Source organism: Cupressus sempervirens, chromosome 2 (assembly GCF_028749045.1).
Source record: "Cupressus sempervirens isolate cs-2001-9-10 chromosome 2, ASM2874904v1, whole genome shotgun sequence".
Classification (NCBI taxonomy): Eukaryota; Viridiplantae; Streptophyta; class Pinopsida; order Cupressales; family Cupressaceae; genus Cupressus; species Cupressus sempervirens.
Window position 1 is genome coordinate 170,178,729 of NC_143119.1, and position 17,907 is coordinate 170,196,635.

Genomic DNA, 17,907 nt, shown 5'->3' on the forward strand with positions numbered 1-17,907 from the left:
AATGAGTGATTTTGTGTATATTTATATGTCCACACACACACACAAACACACACATCTATATATGTATATATGCATATATACGTATATATAAGAATATATACATATCGACATACATTATACATACATATATATACATGTACATATCTTTGCATACATATATACACACACATACATATACATACACACACACACATATGCATATATAGATATATACATATATACACATGCAAACATATGTATACATGTGTGGATATATATGTATATATATACATACATACATATATATATACACACACAAAAATATATGCATGTATATGTATATGTGTGCATGTATATATACATATATATTATATATACATATGCATATATAAATATGTACAAACATTCACACACATATACATATACATATCTATAAATACACATAAAGACATATACATACATTTATACATACATATACATACATAGACATACATATGTATGCACACACAAATATATGTGTGTGTGTATGTGTGTGTGTATATGTATATATGTATATCTATACAAATATGTATGTTTATATATGTATGTATATATATGTATGCATGTATACATATGTATATATGTATGTGCATACATATATGAATAAATATATATATACATATATACATATACATGTCATATACATATACAAATACATACATACATGTTCAAAAATATATTGATACAAGTATGAATAAGTGTTTCAATCATTATTTTGTCACTAATGTCAAACTTGCTACTTGTTGGTAAGATGATTGCTTAGATGATTTGAGTACTATCATTTTTTTGAGTGATGAAGAGGATTTGATCAAATGAGGTAACAATAGAACCTACAGGAAAGGTTGAGTTATGACATAAAAAATACATTCAAGGATCAATTAAGACAATGATATTATAGTGCATTGATAATCTACTTAAGCTTGCAAAGGATGGTTACACTGATTAAGTTTAGAAGAACAAGTTAAATGAATTGTGTTTTCCAAGCTTAATAATCTACACAATACGTGCTGAGAAAAGTTATTGTACACCAAGAAAAAAATAGTTGAAGCTAAGAAAAAGTTAATTTTAGTGTAAGTCAAGTGGTATAGTGTAAGTTGAGTAAAGTTTAGTTGATACCAAGTACCAGTGAAATTTAGTTCGTGCTAAGCATTTTGATAGTGGATGTCGGGCAATGTAGTATGTGACTAGTGTTAGCACTATGAGAAAGATTCAAAATTTGATGAATCTAAGCCAACAAGTTTGATTTCTTGGATTGTGTGAGCTATGTGGAAGATAAGCTTGATAAGCTGGTGGCACTAAATTTAAGATAAAGCATTTTGAGGTGAATTCAAAGAGGATTGTAGGAGAAGCTTCTACAAGGGAATAAAATGAAATGGTGAGTAGATTCATTGAATCCTACCCAATTCAACATAATCCAACCTAAACCTAAACTGGACAATGGAGGATGAATGATAAAAGATCTTAATGTTATGTTTATAGTGATGGTTGGTTAGAAGAAAAGGTTTTCATGTGCGAGAAACTAAGGAAGACAAGGAGTCTAGGGTATTTCTTCATTCAGTGACCTAATCGAAATGACTATATTAAAAAGAAAAGAAAGAGAGCTTAAGGGTATGGATGCTTGAAGGGTAGATAAGGTGTTAGAGCTGAAGTGTGTGAATGCCAAGTAGAATGGAGGACTGAAATAGAAATCTGTAACCTACAAGTGTGTTCTAAGTTGTTATCAGATCAAGCCTTATTATTACATTCCAATCATTGTATTAGTCTAGGGTAAACCTATTGGATTCAGGTTGACATAATAGTCATTTGTAAATCCTTTAACTACATAAAATTCCAAGTGAATGATCTAAAGTCCTTTTAAAAGGATCACTCCTAATAGGGTGATTGAAATCCTTTAACTAGGTCACACTTAACAATGTGCATGGTAACTTTTGACAGGTTTGGCCTTTCACAAGGCATCACTTCAAAAGAGTGAGAATTAGTAGCATGTTACTAGTGTTTTTTCTCAAATTAGGTTTCCAAGTTGAATTAGTGTGTCAAATGTGTTATTGAATCTTGTATGCTTCATATTTACATTTCTCTAAAGTGTATCTGACAAACCTACAAGTTTAAGTGAATATATGATCTAATGGATGCATGCATGATAAAAATGTTTTATGAATATGTGTTCACTAATCTATCAAAAGTTTTAGTTTTACATCTAGACCTTGGATAACTAATTCACCCCCCTCTTAGTTATTCAAAAGATCCAACATAGTATACATACATACATGCATGAATGCACACGCGCGCATGCACACACACACACACACACACACACACACACACACACACACAATACTTGGTAGGTGTACAAATAGCAGCATATGTTATTGGTAAGAGGTACAGATGGATTAATCAGGTGCAAGAATTAAATTTTTATATATAGATTACCAATTTGGTTAAAGGAGAGGGATTGGCTAAGTTAATGGCATAATCAAACTTGGAGGCTAACAATGAATCTAGGAAAGGAAGATCATTGTAAGGTTAGCATTGAAAAATTTTCATGGTATGTTGATATTTTATTCTTCCTAAGAACTATGGGTTTTAGAGAATAAAATATAGATATTCAAAAAAAGAAATATAAGATTATAGTATGAAAAATACATTCTTATTAAGGGTGACCTCTACTAGAAAAATAGAGATGACATATTACTCTTTTGTTTGGATCCCTATCAGTCAAATAACATATTATTAGAGATGCATAAGGAAGTATGTGGATGCCATTTCTCTGCTAAAACTATTGCACATAAAATTTGAAGGGCTGGTTACTTTTGGCCAACAGTTCTTAAGGATAGTTATCACTTTGTCAAAAAATGTGAGGAGTGTCAAAAATTCTCTGGAAAATTAAAATTTAATGGTATTTTACCCATGATACCCATGCAGTCAGAAGAACCATTTCGAATGTGGTGAATAACTTAATAGGTGAAATTAAAGAGAACTTAAGTGGATGACATAGATGGATTCTAGTTGCAATAGACTATTTTTCAAAATGGGTTGAAGCCATTCTACTAAGATAGTTATGAATTTTTTGATATAGAATATTATCTGTAGATTTGAAGTGCCTCACAAGATTATTCTTAAAAACACTATGTATTTTAGATCAAAATTATCATGCCCAAACTACGAGGGCAAAAACACACAATTTTTTTTTTTTTTTAAAATATAATTATTAAATAAAGCGCTTAACGATGAAATGATTGAGATAACATTTTAAGTACTGGTTCTCTACATTACGTCTTATGATTAAAACATGAGGATGATTATGTCATTAGGATATTGAACTTTTGTTATAAGATGTATATCGATCAAAGACACGATATTTGATTATCTTACAACAATATGAAACAACTAGCCAATCAACAATGTAAATGTATTCAGGTTTAGATTAATTGTAATTATCTAACCAAAATTTACTAAAAATCTCGTAGTTAATTATCGATTGACAAACTAATCGATAAGGAAAATCACTTTAACACCATTGACTATATTAAAACTAAATATATATAAATATCTAAAATTTATTAACTTAAAACATTTTGACTACTAAATCTAACACTAACACCTATGCTAACATAGTAATTAACATCTAACACTATGGATTATATAATAATTTAAAAAAATAAATAGATTAAATGAAAGTATTAACATAACCAGATTTACTACTACTCCATTTATTAAATTAACTAACTAAATTTTTAAAACATAAAAAAATTACACTTCATAATACAAAGCTAGCTAATAAACTTAAAATAACTTTAATGATAAACTAATCTTTAAAATAACTAAACTAAGAACACAAAAAAAACATACATTTTTAACTAACCTAAATTTCATACATTTAAAACAAATTTAACTAATTACTTTCTACAAACTATCAAATAAAAGCAATTTTAATAAACATGAATTAATATAAAACCAAGCTAACATATACTAAACTTACATTTAAAAAAAAAACTTAAATACTAACTAACCTAAATACCAACCTAACCCCTAACTAACCCCCTAACTAACATGCTACTCCCTATGCCCCACCCTACCCTTGGGTCAAGCGCTTCCCAAGCACTGCCCTTGGGACAACGCTTTGCCCGAGGGAGTGCTGGCAGAGCCGCCCCCACCCAACAAAACTTGCGGCCAAAAAAAAACGTAGACTTCACTCTCAAAAGTGGTGACCGACCAACGGGGGAAGTAATGTTTTAAAAAGGAAAAACTTTATTTTGTCCATGCTTTTAAAATAATACATCTCCCAAGTGAGCGCCCAAATGATAAGGGGTAGATGGGAGATGGGATGTGGGGACAGAATGATGTCACCCTCCCACATGCAAATGATTTTATTAAAACAAAAGAATCCATTTTAAATCCAATCCAAAACTGACGTCCCCTATGGTGAGAAAGGTATGCATTAAACTCATAAAGTTTTATGGGTGAGAAGATAAATTTAGGATATTTTGAAACTGTGACAAGTCTATTAGAAATTGCACATTAATTTATAAATTGATTTATTTATGTTTATATTTTTCAAACAAAGAATAAAATGATTCTTTATAAGATTGTCTATTGTAGTGAGGGGAATTAAATTGTCTTCTCATACAAAAACCAGGGAGTAAACATTGATACAATGGTTTATGTCTAAAAAAAATACATGATTGAATTTGATCTATTAACATCCTGTAGATCTATTAACTCTAATCCTCTTTTCTTTTCTTAACATAAATTTTCATTTTAATCATAAAATGAACATATACAGAACTTGAAAATTTGCTCAAATCAACTGAATCTACATCCATGGTATAATTTTCATTTTCAACATAAAGGAAATCCTTGAAATTTTTACCAAATTAAACATCATCAATTCCATCCAAATTTTAAAATTCATCCATCTAAATTTAAAATTTACAATTAAATCACATGACAAGCAATTATACTCAACACCAATTTTATTGGCTAACCTGATTCCAGGCTCAGCCTAGAAAGAATCAGGAAGAAAACCCGGCTTCATTGCCAATTACAAAAAGGTTTAAAATACAATTTACAATAGGATCTCAATCCCAAATTTTAACAATTTAATAAAATTTTCTTCATGACCCTAATCAAGGAATTTTATAATGTTTTCTGCAACTCATTTCTAAAACCAAGGAGGAAACAGAATCTGACCAGGTGACCGAAAGCATGAACAAGAACAATTCAAAACATGCATATATATACAAGGTTTGCACAACAAGATCTACAATAAATTAACACTAGGGAAAGGTGGATTCTTCCAACTAGGAGAAGTTGAGCACAACACCAAATTAGATGCCCAATCGGGGCTATTAACCAAGAAATTTCGTTCTTCCATTTAAAAATGCCATACTCATACGAGGTTTGTGCTGACGGGTAGGGGCCCATAACACCCTACCCTTTCTCCCTCTTCTCATCCTGAGAAGAGACTCTACACTAGTTGGAGTCCAACTAAACAGACCTTTCCCTAAATTGGTCACTTCTGCCCTCTCCAAGGGTGAGTAATACCAAAACACCCATACAAGAAAACTCTCAAAATTTTGAACAATAAACATGAAAGGAAACCATCCAAAATAACATGGTTTTCAAATCTTCCCAACATACCCACAACCATACAAACATTGAAACAACAACAAGGTAGCATAAGCATGAAACAAACATGAAAAATGAATAAGGGAGATGAGAATTTCCTACCTTCACAAGGACGTAATGGCAATGAACAAGTTTGAGTAGAGTTTCCTTCTCCTTGCTTCAATCTTCAAGAATTCCTCTCTAAATGTAGAGATTTGGTAACAACCTCCACAAGTCCAAGAAGGGCCTCTAAATAGGCCTCCAACTCAAGCACCAAAAAGGGGCAATAACTATTTCCACCCACTAGCAATTCTAGAAACTCCTAACTCAACCTACACTATGGTTAAACCCCAAGTGGAGATGAGAGGAGGTAACACAAGATACCCATGGTCAATTTTCGCACAAAAGCAAAAAGAGACTTTTTGAGTGACCTCAAAAGTCAATAAAAGGGGCTTAGGGGTTGGAAAAGACCCCTAACCCATACCCATACCCTTTGGGTATAATAATTTCATACTTTAAGCCTTAGGAAAAATGTTTAGAGCCAAACAAAATCTAGGAATAAAATAAGACCAACTAACAACTCTAACAAAATAGATTAAGCACTACTCTGGATTAAGGGTGACTAAACTCGATTAAAAACCCAAGTAATAGACTGACACTAACTTAAACCGACATAGGTCCATGGGTTACACAACTAATCCTAACTAGCACGCTAAAGAGCATAACCAATTCACGAGTGTCAAGCAACACTAAAGAACATAGTTACGAACATTAACATCTATTGAACACAGAAATAAAATACATACATCTCACAGTACAATACTTTGAATTACAAACAACAAGGTTTCCAAAAAAAAGCACATAGAGATCAGTTTTGTTCCTCTGTAGGGTTTCTCGGCTAAATATCTGCACACTCGTTGCACACATCAGTAGTTCCATAAAATCACATGTACATAAATGTATACATATCAAAAATTCACATAAATTAAAACATACATCAATAAGGGTTTCTTCATCCTGCTTAATTCTTAATCATTTAAAATCTCTTAAATCAAAGTCTCAATCCTACATTTACTAATTTCATCAACATACATATACATGAAACAATAAATGACAATCATCAAATATATCTGAAAGTAACATCACACAACATGAAATGATAAAGTATGTTCTAAGCATCAGATATTGTCTCGACATCTCGAGTCATGAATATCAAAATAATAGTAATGTATCACTATGCTACGATGGGTTGGGGCAAGGCCTCACATCCTCCCCCACTAGGCATGAACTTCCTCTTGGAGTTCATAAAAAAGATACAGATACTGAGATCGCATCTGCACTGCATCCTCCCAAGAAGCCATGACCTCATCGTAACAATCCCATTGGACCCTAACCTTGTCCAGCTCTCAGCCTCAAAGTGCTAGGGTCTGTCAGGAAATAATGCGGATAGGCTCCAGTGCTAGCTGTCCATCTGACTCCACCTGTAAAGCATCCCAATCTATAATATGAGACTCATCATAAATGTATCCTCTAAGTACTGAAATATGAAACACATCGTGGATGCGTGATAGGCTAGGTGGAAAAGCTAAATGGTATGCAATAGGTCCTATCCTCTCAAGGATCTCGAATGGCCCAACAAAATGGGGTGCCAACTTAGAGCCCTTTCTAAAAAAAATTGGACTCTTGTGTGGTTGCACCCTCAAGAACACTCTATCACCAACCTAATACTCTCAATCTGTCCTCTTCGCATCAGCATACTTATTCTGCCTATCTTGTGCCTCTCTCAGGTGTTGTCTAATTAGGGTCACTTATTGTTCCATCTCCTTTACTAATTGGGGACCAATAGATACTTGATCCTCGATCCTATCCCAAATCAAGGGTGTCCTGCACGGTCTCCCATATAAGGCCTCATAAGGCGGCATACCCATGGAAGAATGATGCCCATTGTTATAGGAAAACTCAACAAGATGTAGGTATTCCTCCCATTTGACCTGATGATCCATCACATACATACGTAGCATGTCTTCCAAAACTTGATTCACTCGCTCGGTCTGGCCATCGGTTTGAGGATGGTATGCTGTAATAAAATTGAGCCTAGTGCCCAAAGCTGACTGCAACTCTCTCCAAAATGAAGAAGTGAACAACGAGTCTCTATCAGAGATGATCTTATGAGGAACACCATGAAGTCTAACAATTTCCCTCAAGAACACCTGAGTTATGTCTCATGCTATGAAAGTAGTATGCACGGGTGAGAAATGGGCAACCTTGGTCAATTTGTCAACTATCACCAAAATGGCATCATGGTGATGAGAAGACATAGGAAGACCAACAATAAAATCCATACATATAGTGTCCCATTTCCACACTGCAATCTCATGTGGCTGGAGAAGCCTGCCAGGATGACGGTGCTCTGCCTTCACCCTTTGGCACTCAAGGCATCTCACAACTAAGCTAGCAATCTGCACTCTCATGCCTAGCTAATGATACAACTGCCTCAAATCTACATGTAATTTCTTAACATCGGGGTGTGTTGCATAAGGTGCTCTGTGAGCCCAAGTACAATGAGCTTGCGCAAACCCCTAATGGAAGGTACATACATACGTTCCCTATGACACAAAAGTCCATCAGACTCCAAGGAATACTCTGCAAACTTTCCTTCCAAGGGTCTCTGAGAATGTATTAACTGACTAACTTCTGCATAAAGCTCATTAGCTGGTAAGTGCTGCAAGATCCGCTCTCTCAATTCAATGCAAGTAGTCACAAATGAAAGCTCATGGTTCCTTCTACTTAAGGCATCTGCAACCACATTCTCCTTTCCCTTGATGTAATGAACATCAAAATCATACTCACACAGAAACTTCATCCACCTTCTTTGCCTAGCATTAAGGTTTGGCTGAGAAAATATGTACTGCAAGCTCTGGTGATCGGAATGAAGTTTGAATCTATGGCCCAGAAGGAAATGTCACCATCTCACCAAGGCATCAACCAGTGCAACAAGTTCTAGGTCGTGAGTAGGATAATTGAGTTCATGAGTCTTCAACTTCCTAGACTCAAAGGAAATAGGTTGCCCTTCCTGCATAAGGACTGCCCCTAAACCATTTAAAGATGCATTGGTGCACACCACAAAATCTACAATAGGATCTGGTACAGCAAGAATTGGTGCACTCATGAGGGCTCTCTTGAGCTCTTCAAAAGCTCTACCACACTTCTCTATCCACTCATACTTCTTCCCCTTTTTCTGAAGAGATGTGATGGGATGTGCCAATCTAGAGAATCCTGAAATGAAGCGTCGATAATATCTTGCTAGCCCCATAAAGTTCCTCACTTCAGTAACACTGGTGGGTGCTGGCCAATCCATGATAGCCCTAATCTTTGATGGGTCTACTGAGACACCATCACCTAATATGACATGACCCAAATAATGTATCTCGTGTCTGAAGAATGTACACTTTGAAAAGCTGCCAAACAACTGATTCTCTCTCAGCCTCTCCAATACCTATCTCAGGTGCTCTTCATGCTCTCTCTCATCATGAGAATAAATCAGAATGTCATCAAGAAACACAACCACAAACTTATCCAAAAATGTACAAAATACTCCATTCATGAGGCTCATGAATACAGCTGGAGCATTCGTAAGGCCAAAAGGTACCACGATGAACTCCTAGTGGCCATACCTAGTACGAAAAGTTGTCTTGGGGATATCACCATCCACAATCCTCAACTGATGGTAGCCTGACTTAATGTCAATCTTTGAAAATACTCGAGCACCCTACAACTGATCAAAGAGGTCATTGATTCTGGGAAGAGGATATCGGTTCTTGATGGTCACTTTGTTCAATTGTTGATAATCGATACACAACCTAAGTGATCCATTGTTCTTCTTGACGAAGATCATTGGTGCACCCCAAGATGACACACTAGGTCGAATATGCCCCTTCTCTAAGAGTTCCTCCAACTAAGCCTTTAGCTCACTAAGCTCATGAGTAGTCATCCTGTATGGTGTTCTCAAAATTGGCTCGGCTCCTGGCACTAGGTCTATGTGAAAATCCACTGCACTAGGTGGAGGCATACTAGGAAGCTCTGAAGGAAACACATATGCAAACTCATGAAGGATTGGAAAATCATCAAGGGATGGCTCTCTCTCAATATCCTCCTCTTTGTCACTAATAGTGATAACAAACAACTGACAACCCTTTTGCATGCACCGTCTAAGCTACATAGCAGAAATCATACAAAGGGACACTAGCCTCTTCACTTCGAAGATCTCCCTAGAGATACCATCGTCATCCACACATTCCACCCTCTTCTGTCGACAATCCATCTTGGTGCTGTGGGCATAAAGCCAATCCATGCCAAGAAAAACATCATAAGAACCTAGAGGGGTAATGCGTAGATCAGTCCTAGTGGACATGTCTCCAATCTGCATCTGACAACTCCGCACCAAGGAACTAATTGACACTCTGGCTCCTGAGGCTAACTCTACCTCCCAAGCAACATCCTATCTAACTACCACTAGCCCGTAACAATCCACCACAAATGGAGATATAAAAGAGTCAGTAGCCCTGAAATCAAATAAAACTGCAACCATACGGCCCTGTATAATACCTGTAGCCTCAATGACTATGGCCTGATGCTTAGTCTGGTGGTTCTCAACCGCTGCAAAAACTCTATGGGATCTACCCATGTCACCAACTATCAGCTCTTAAAAAGCCCTACTCTGACCACTGGATGCCTATCCCTGTGGGCATTCCCTAGCTATATGACCCATGCCACCACAAGTATAACATGGTCCACGAGTATAAGATCGTGCAACCTGTGACCCAGACTGCTGTGGGCCCCTTGACCTGCTAGATCTGTCGAATCTACCCCTAGAAGACTGCTGAGTCTTCACTGACTGTGACTGTGGGGCCTGTACTTTCTGATCTTGCCTAGGACCTTGTGACTGCCACTACTTGGGCCTCGAGCCTTGACAACCTAGAGAAGGTCTCTACTACTGCTGTTGGGGTTTTGGCTGTTGAGACTGCTGGCCCTTAGAGGACCCTGCTATATAGTTCTGATTCCCTTTCCAAGGGGGTTTATGCTCGGAGGAGTTTTAGTTATGAGACCGATCCTGTGACTCCTGCCTACATCAAGTATCCTCAACAACTAATGCTATCTCCACTGCCTGTCTGAAGGTGGTAGGGAAGGCCATCTGAACTGGTCCCTGAAGAGAGAAATTCAATCCCATGATAAAGTGATCCACCCGTAGTTTCTCATCCTTCATGTATTCCAGATAAGGAAGGAGCTCGAGAAACCTGCTCTCGTACTGAGCCACTAAAAGGCCTCTCTGATAAAGAGAATGGAACTCCTCTATCTATTTTTGCCAAAAATGCTCTGACAAGTACCTCTCTCAAAATCTTTCTAGGAAAGATTCCCATAAAAATCTTTATCACATCGATTATACTAGGAAATAAATGCATGAGCATATAAGGAACATTATGAAATGAGTCATCAGTTCACATTCTAATCTCAAAGAATTTCATAGAAGCCATCAAGTTTTTCATTAGCGCACAAAGTCTACAACAATTTGATGCAGAAAGGACTTTCAAAGAAGCATGGAAACTTCTAGCTCAACACCAAAGGGGAAGGCTAGGAAAGAAAAGAAGGCAAAAACCAAGAAGAAGTCTAGACAACGATAGGAGCTTATGATATTTTCTTATAACATTATTTAACAAGATATCGCATAGTACATTTTTTCATCATGGGAGATGAATTTAGGAAAATTAATTGTGCCTAATGTATTTGTGAAGGTTGAGTTGCTAATGATTATCATTAGTAAGTATAATACTAATGGTAGGTGTATCTATGCTAGAAAAGGTGAGAAACTCATTGATATTTCAATTGATTCCTTGAATGAGGTCTTTAAATTAATAGATAGGCTGATAAAGAGGTTGTCATTTACTGAGTTGAAGAATGAGTACAAGAGGTAAGATATAACATATATGGAATGGAAGCTAATGATACATATGACTATCAGGGAACCATTGACTAAGACAGATGGACCATCATTTAACATTAATATGTTCCATACATATCTTGATATGACATATTAATCCTATGGGAAAGTGGGAGGCATAGGAGTTCTAGACCTAATGGAAATTGGACCCATGGTATTGGCATCTGATGTTCAAATGTTGGAGCCTAGCCTGCCCTATGACTATGTTGAGTATGTTGCTAATAATATTCATTCTTCTTTTACTAATTTCAATGATGTTGATTGTCACACTTTGAAACATTATTCTTTATTCATGCACATGATTTTATATTATGATCAATTGATAAATCTATGGAATGAAAATTTGAAACTAAATGTGTAGGAAACAAATGGGGAGGCAAAGCCAATTCAAATGTGGACTTCGATATGGGATTTTAGATGTAGTGCATCTTGTTACCTTACTTTTGAGGATGATTTTCTCCAACCCCTATATAATTTTTTTGGGTATCAAGCCTTTCCTCTATCAACCCTGACATAAATAGATTTTTTAGACCTCAGGATACTGGATTGGAGGAGGAAGAATTGGGGTGACTTGTATTCATATGATTATTTTAAAATTTTCAAAGTATTTAAATTTAAGGGTATGCCATATAGATTTCTAGTTTTAGAACCTGGTAGGATTTCTTGTTAGGAGATTGTGAGGAAAATGTTGAAATCTAGCAAGAAACATTTTGGAGGGAAACAAAGGAAGCAAAGCTTTCTCCCTACCACTTTAATGTTTGGCAATTTTACAATTTACGCAACTAAATCATATTATAAAATTGGAGAAATATTGAAAATATAATATCATACCTACACTATGAATCCATGGACTCATTATGATCATGAAGGTTACATCCATACTTGTAGAAAATCATAGAAATTGGGTGACTATGTCCATCACAATGTTGAAGATGAAGAAAAATTTAAGAATATGAAATGGCTAGAGATTCACTAGATGTTGGAAGAGCTTAACATAGAGTTGGAGGAGAAGAGGCAACACGAGTTGGAATGATTTAGAAATGATATAGAAAATCTACCATACTCCCTTGTTCCAGTGACTAGAACTCTAGAAAGACCAGAAATTCAAGCATCAAAATATAATTTCTAGGTGGTTGATAGAGTAGATGCTGAGAAGGATCAAAGAATCTTTGAGTCTAAAAAATTTGTGAGTGATGATGATTTTGTTAAATCAGAAAAAAATATTTATTGGTAGTTCAATTATAGATGGAAGATATTAAGATAGAATGTTCAACATATCACTCCAAAAAATTAAAATTACTTGATGGCTAACTTGAAAGAGGATATCAAGAGAGAAGTGGAGAATATGACTCCAGTAAGAGGGAGATAGTTTCTTAATGAAGCAATAATCATGGTTTTACATGGATAAGATTTAAGTTCATCCTATATATTTGACAACATAATTGAAGCTGGAGAGAAATACATGAAATTGGATGTGCAAGGTGTAAAGGATATAATTATTAATTCTAGATTTGTAGAAGATGAGAAGTCTATTCTGTTATGGGATCTCTATCCTCTACACAAGAGGCCTCAAATTATTGATCAAGCCTTTGGGCACTTGATGATATTGAAAGTGGGAGTAAGAAACCCTAATAAGTCAGCTACCAAGCAACTAGATATGGCCCTGCTTAAACAAGCATAGATGAAACATGTGAAATTTGAATGAGATGACTAGAAAGTAATGTATGAAGGCATGTTGAAAATAGGAAAGCCACATAATCAGCTTATGATTTAGTCTCTTGATGGTGCCTTGTAGATTAAGTTGAAGAGACTGTAGGAGGAGAATAAAAGGGTAAAAGACATATATTTGGTAAGGAGGGAAATATCTAGCTCGATATTGAAAAATTGTTTCAAAATGTTGTTGACCAAGTTAGGTAAAGTTTGGAACTTATAAAGTGCATACAAGCCCTTGACAATACAACATAATGAAATATATAGAAATCTTGTTGAGGAAAAGAATAAACCTGTAGAGGATGAAGATATTCAAGAGGCAAACAAATTGTTCCAAGATTAAAATTTGTACACCTAAGAATTTAAAGATACTTTTAAATTATTTGAGAATATGGTAATAGAGCATGGAGTTCCAACATGACAATATGCAAATGGATAGACAATGAATAGGGGGATGTGGATGGGGTTTTTCACTGTGATGTAGGAATGGGCCCTAGGTGTAGCAATGAATGATGATCTATAGATGAGAAGGACCAACAAGCATATTGAACAAATGATTGAGATAGAGATCAAGGCTCATGAGGTGATCGTTGATGAAGACTTTCTTAAGGATGAAAAATATTAGAAGCACATTAAATAGTGTGATGATTTTATTGAGGAATCAACATCAGATTTATCTCAATAAATCTATTTTCTCTTGTAAATTTGTTTTGATTAATCAACATATGATAGTTGGTTATTAGTTGGCCAATTAAGATCAAATTTTTATACAAAGGGTCATACCTTTTTCATTTTGTAACCAATTCATTATCTATAATTATAATGAATGAATTTGGAGATGAATCAACACCATATATTCTACACATGTATTTTAGAGAAAGTCAATCCTTTTGTAGATTGTGTCATCTGTATGCATCAGTAACACATACATTTGTGGTGAAAGATTCCAAAAATTCAATACAAGGGTTTTATGTGCTTGATCGATCTTTTGGTGATATCATTTATGTCTCATACATTTTTTTTCTTCAGATCAAGTCTCAAGTTTTTTAAAATTCACTGATCAATTGATTGAATGTAGTAAGTCATTTCAATGTTTGTAAAATATTAATATTGTATTGATTGATCAATCTATATTGTTGACTTATTGGGATCTTCAGAAGAGTTAAATTCAATAAGACTTAATATTGAAATTTACTTAAGTATTCAACAATTTATACATCATTAAAGTGATAGAAATCTATCTTAAAGGGATTTATTGTATGTCTCTAAGGATTACTATAAACACTTTGAGTGATTGATAGAGTAATGATAAAGACTCCATTAGCTAATGCACTGGTCTTTGATTATTGTTTTGTGTTTTCATGTTGATTGTAGAAAGGACACATATCCAAGTGACAAAGATTGTTGATCTATTCATTTATATATCACACCAACAAATATTTATCAACATTTTATTTAAATTCCTAAAACACCTAAGTGTCACAAATTATCTTCTCTAAAAAGCCTCTAATGTGTGAGGTATAGGCCTACCAAGCTTGGTTCTATAGAGCCAAAATTGCGGAGGTTCACACTTAGTTGGAGTGGAACCTGTTAATTGGAAAATTACTAATAGGAATTCTTAGAATTGGATCATAATTCCATCGGAAAGCTAATCTGCTAATTTGGGCACGAAACAACTACTAAGGAATGTGTGCATTCAGAGATAGCTAGTCCTATATATAATGAGGCTAGTACTCTTGAGGTTGAGGAAACTCAAAAAATTAACTCACCTCCTCATGTAGTTATTGGTGTTGAATCCATTCAAGTGGATAGTATGCATATAAATGTAGATGCTAAAGAGAACCCTTTTATATAATATGAGACCAACACTGTTGGCGATATTAGTTCTTATTCTAGATCAAATGAAGAGGATAATGAAGAAGAAAAGAGAAGTGTAGTAAAGAAAAGATAGACCAAGAGGAAAGAAAGAAAGAGGATATAAGAAAAGAAGAGCAAGAAATAAAAGGAATTTAAAAATGAGAAAAGAAAAGAGGAAGATAAAATAATAGAAGAAGAGAGAAAGAAAACCAAGGAAGAAGAGAAGGAGGAGAAGAGACATGAGGAAGAGAAGGAAAGTACTGAACCAAAAGAAGTCTCACTCATTCCTGTAGCTACCCCAACAGTAGCAACAATAATTACTATATTGCATATAGTATCTGATGAGGATGATGATCAGAAAGGTCTAATGAGCTCCTTGAGTAAGCTACTTAAGAAGAATAAGTTTGTGAAGAATTTGGAGAGATCGTTAGTAGAAGTTCTAAAAAGAATGCAGAAGATAGTTTCAACCACTATTACAGAACAAGATATTTAGAAAAAGGAAAAAGAAATGGTTAGATAATTTGATGTAGAGTTCACCACCTTGTCTAACATTGCATCAATATAGGCACAACCTAAGCATGATGCATCACTATTTGACATAGTATGCACTAATGTCAATGAATGACCTATAGACATTGAAATTTTTCATAAAAGAGATAAGAAAGAGCTTAGACCAAGGGAAGAAATTGGATCAGCACAATGCACAATATCATACAATTATTCAATCTCACAATTTGATATCCTAATCAAAGGAATATTGAGTGAGCTTCAAACACTCACAATCAGTTTACAGTAACTTGATACAAGTATTGAAGTCACTAAGTTAATATGTAGTCAATTCACATTTCTATCAAAGGCATTGAACTTTAAAAGGAGAAGTTTATAAAGAGGTTCTCTATCCTTAGAGAATATTTATCTCCTAAAGATATCATTTTACAGTGGCAACTAGAGGATTGTCTTGTAGCAATGACATCCTATGAAATTTTTTCCTATACTAACTTGAGCATAATTAAAGTGGAATCCTATGTACTTTCCACACTCATAAGTATTTTAGATATAGTTGAAGAGAACTAGAAGAAGGATCCAAAAACTAAAAGTTAGTCTTGTAGATTGTATATCTAAAATGTCAAGTTGATTAGTAGAAGGTAAAAGAACACCTTTGTCATTGATGTCAAAGGGAGAGAAATATGTGTTGAGATAATGGGTGTTGCACACATTTCATAATATTGTTATTTTATTTTATAATGTTGTACCTAGATGGACGTGCAACATGTAAAGATTCCCATGGAATATTCTTGACAAGTTGTATTGTAACATTCTAAAAATATTTCATGTAATTATTTAATATTGGGGAAAAAAATTAAATGCCCAATATTAAATGTGGGGTCAGTGGGTTAGGTAGCACATGGTTTTAGCACATGGTTTATGTAATACCACTTGGTGGTTTTGTGGGACTTGCTACTATATAAGCAGCCACAAGGGTAGTTGTTGTAGAGAGTGAGAAAAAGCGTGACAAGAAGACAAAAGGCAAGAGTCGAGCGGGACAAGGCTTGACAGGTTAGCCAAGGGAGCATTTGTGAATGTTGAAAGCATGGCATGGGATGTATGGATTCATGTTTGTTCACATAGTTTGCTCGGTTGTGGCTATGGCCATGAAGGCTTCCATGGTTGTATGGCAATGGTATTTTTTTGCTGAATAATACATGATGATGGATGCTTTTGGATGCTGGGTTTTTTCCCTCAATGAGGGTTTCCCAGGGTATATCTTGTGTCACAATTTTGTGGGTATGTTGTCTATTCTCTTGCATGTGGATTTTAATTCCATATTTATTTTAGATCTATTATGGGTTATATGGAAATGGTTATATTCTTTGTTGCCAAGTTTCCTTACAAGTGGTATCAGAGCTATGGTTTTATCATTGTAACCCTAGATTGAATCCATGGGAATGCATGAGAGGATAAAAGAAAAGGGAAAGATATATGAATGATTTATTGCAGATCTGAGGGTTTTGGGTTTGCTGTTATGATGGGATGTTAAAATATTTGGGCATGTGAAAGTGTTGGACAAAAAGATTTTTCGGATGTTTCATTTAAATGATGGTTTTGGGGGGTAGCTTGCAAAAATGACCTCCTGGGTAAAAACAGACCTCACCTTTGGATCCGGGTCAACATTTTCATAAATTTTGATATATAATATGCCCTAGTTTGGCCATGTTTAGAGGAAATGAAATTTTTTTTTGGTTTCAGCCCATGATGGCCGTCAAATTTAATCCCCTCAGAATTTTCGTCATTGAAAAAAATAAAAACTGAAAAATCGTACTGAAAATGGTAAAAAGACTATCATAGTAAAATGGCCATAACTTTCTCTCAGAATATTGGATTTCAGAGTTCTTATAGGCGTTGGAAAGCTAATTCAGAGCACTACAACATGGAATAAGTTTGGTTCTATGATTTTGAAATTTTGTTAGGTTTTAAGAGCCCTAAAGTCAGATGTTATTTATTTTGAGCACAGATTAGGGCATAACTGGGCATACGGAGTCGGATTTTGAACTTCGAGTAGTCAACGAAAAGCTCTTGGAGAGCTCTACACATTGGTTCAGATTTGGTGCAGGTTTGACATGATTTATTTGCTGATATATTGATCTGAATAGTTTATAGATATATTTTTGACTATGGTAACTTGTGAGTTTACGGCATTGGAAATTTAAGATTTGATGTCA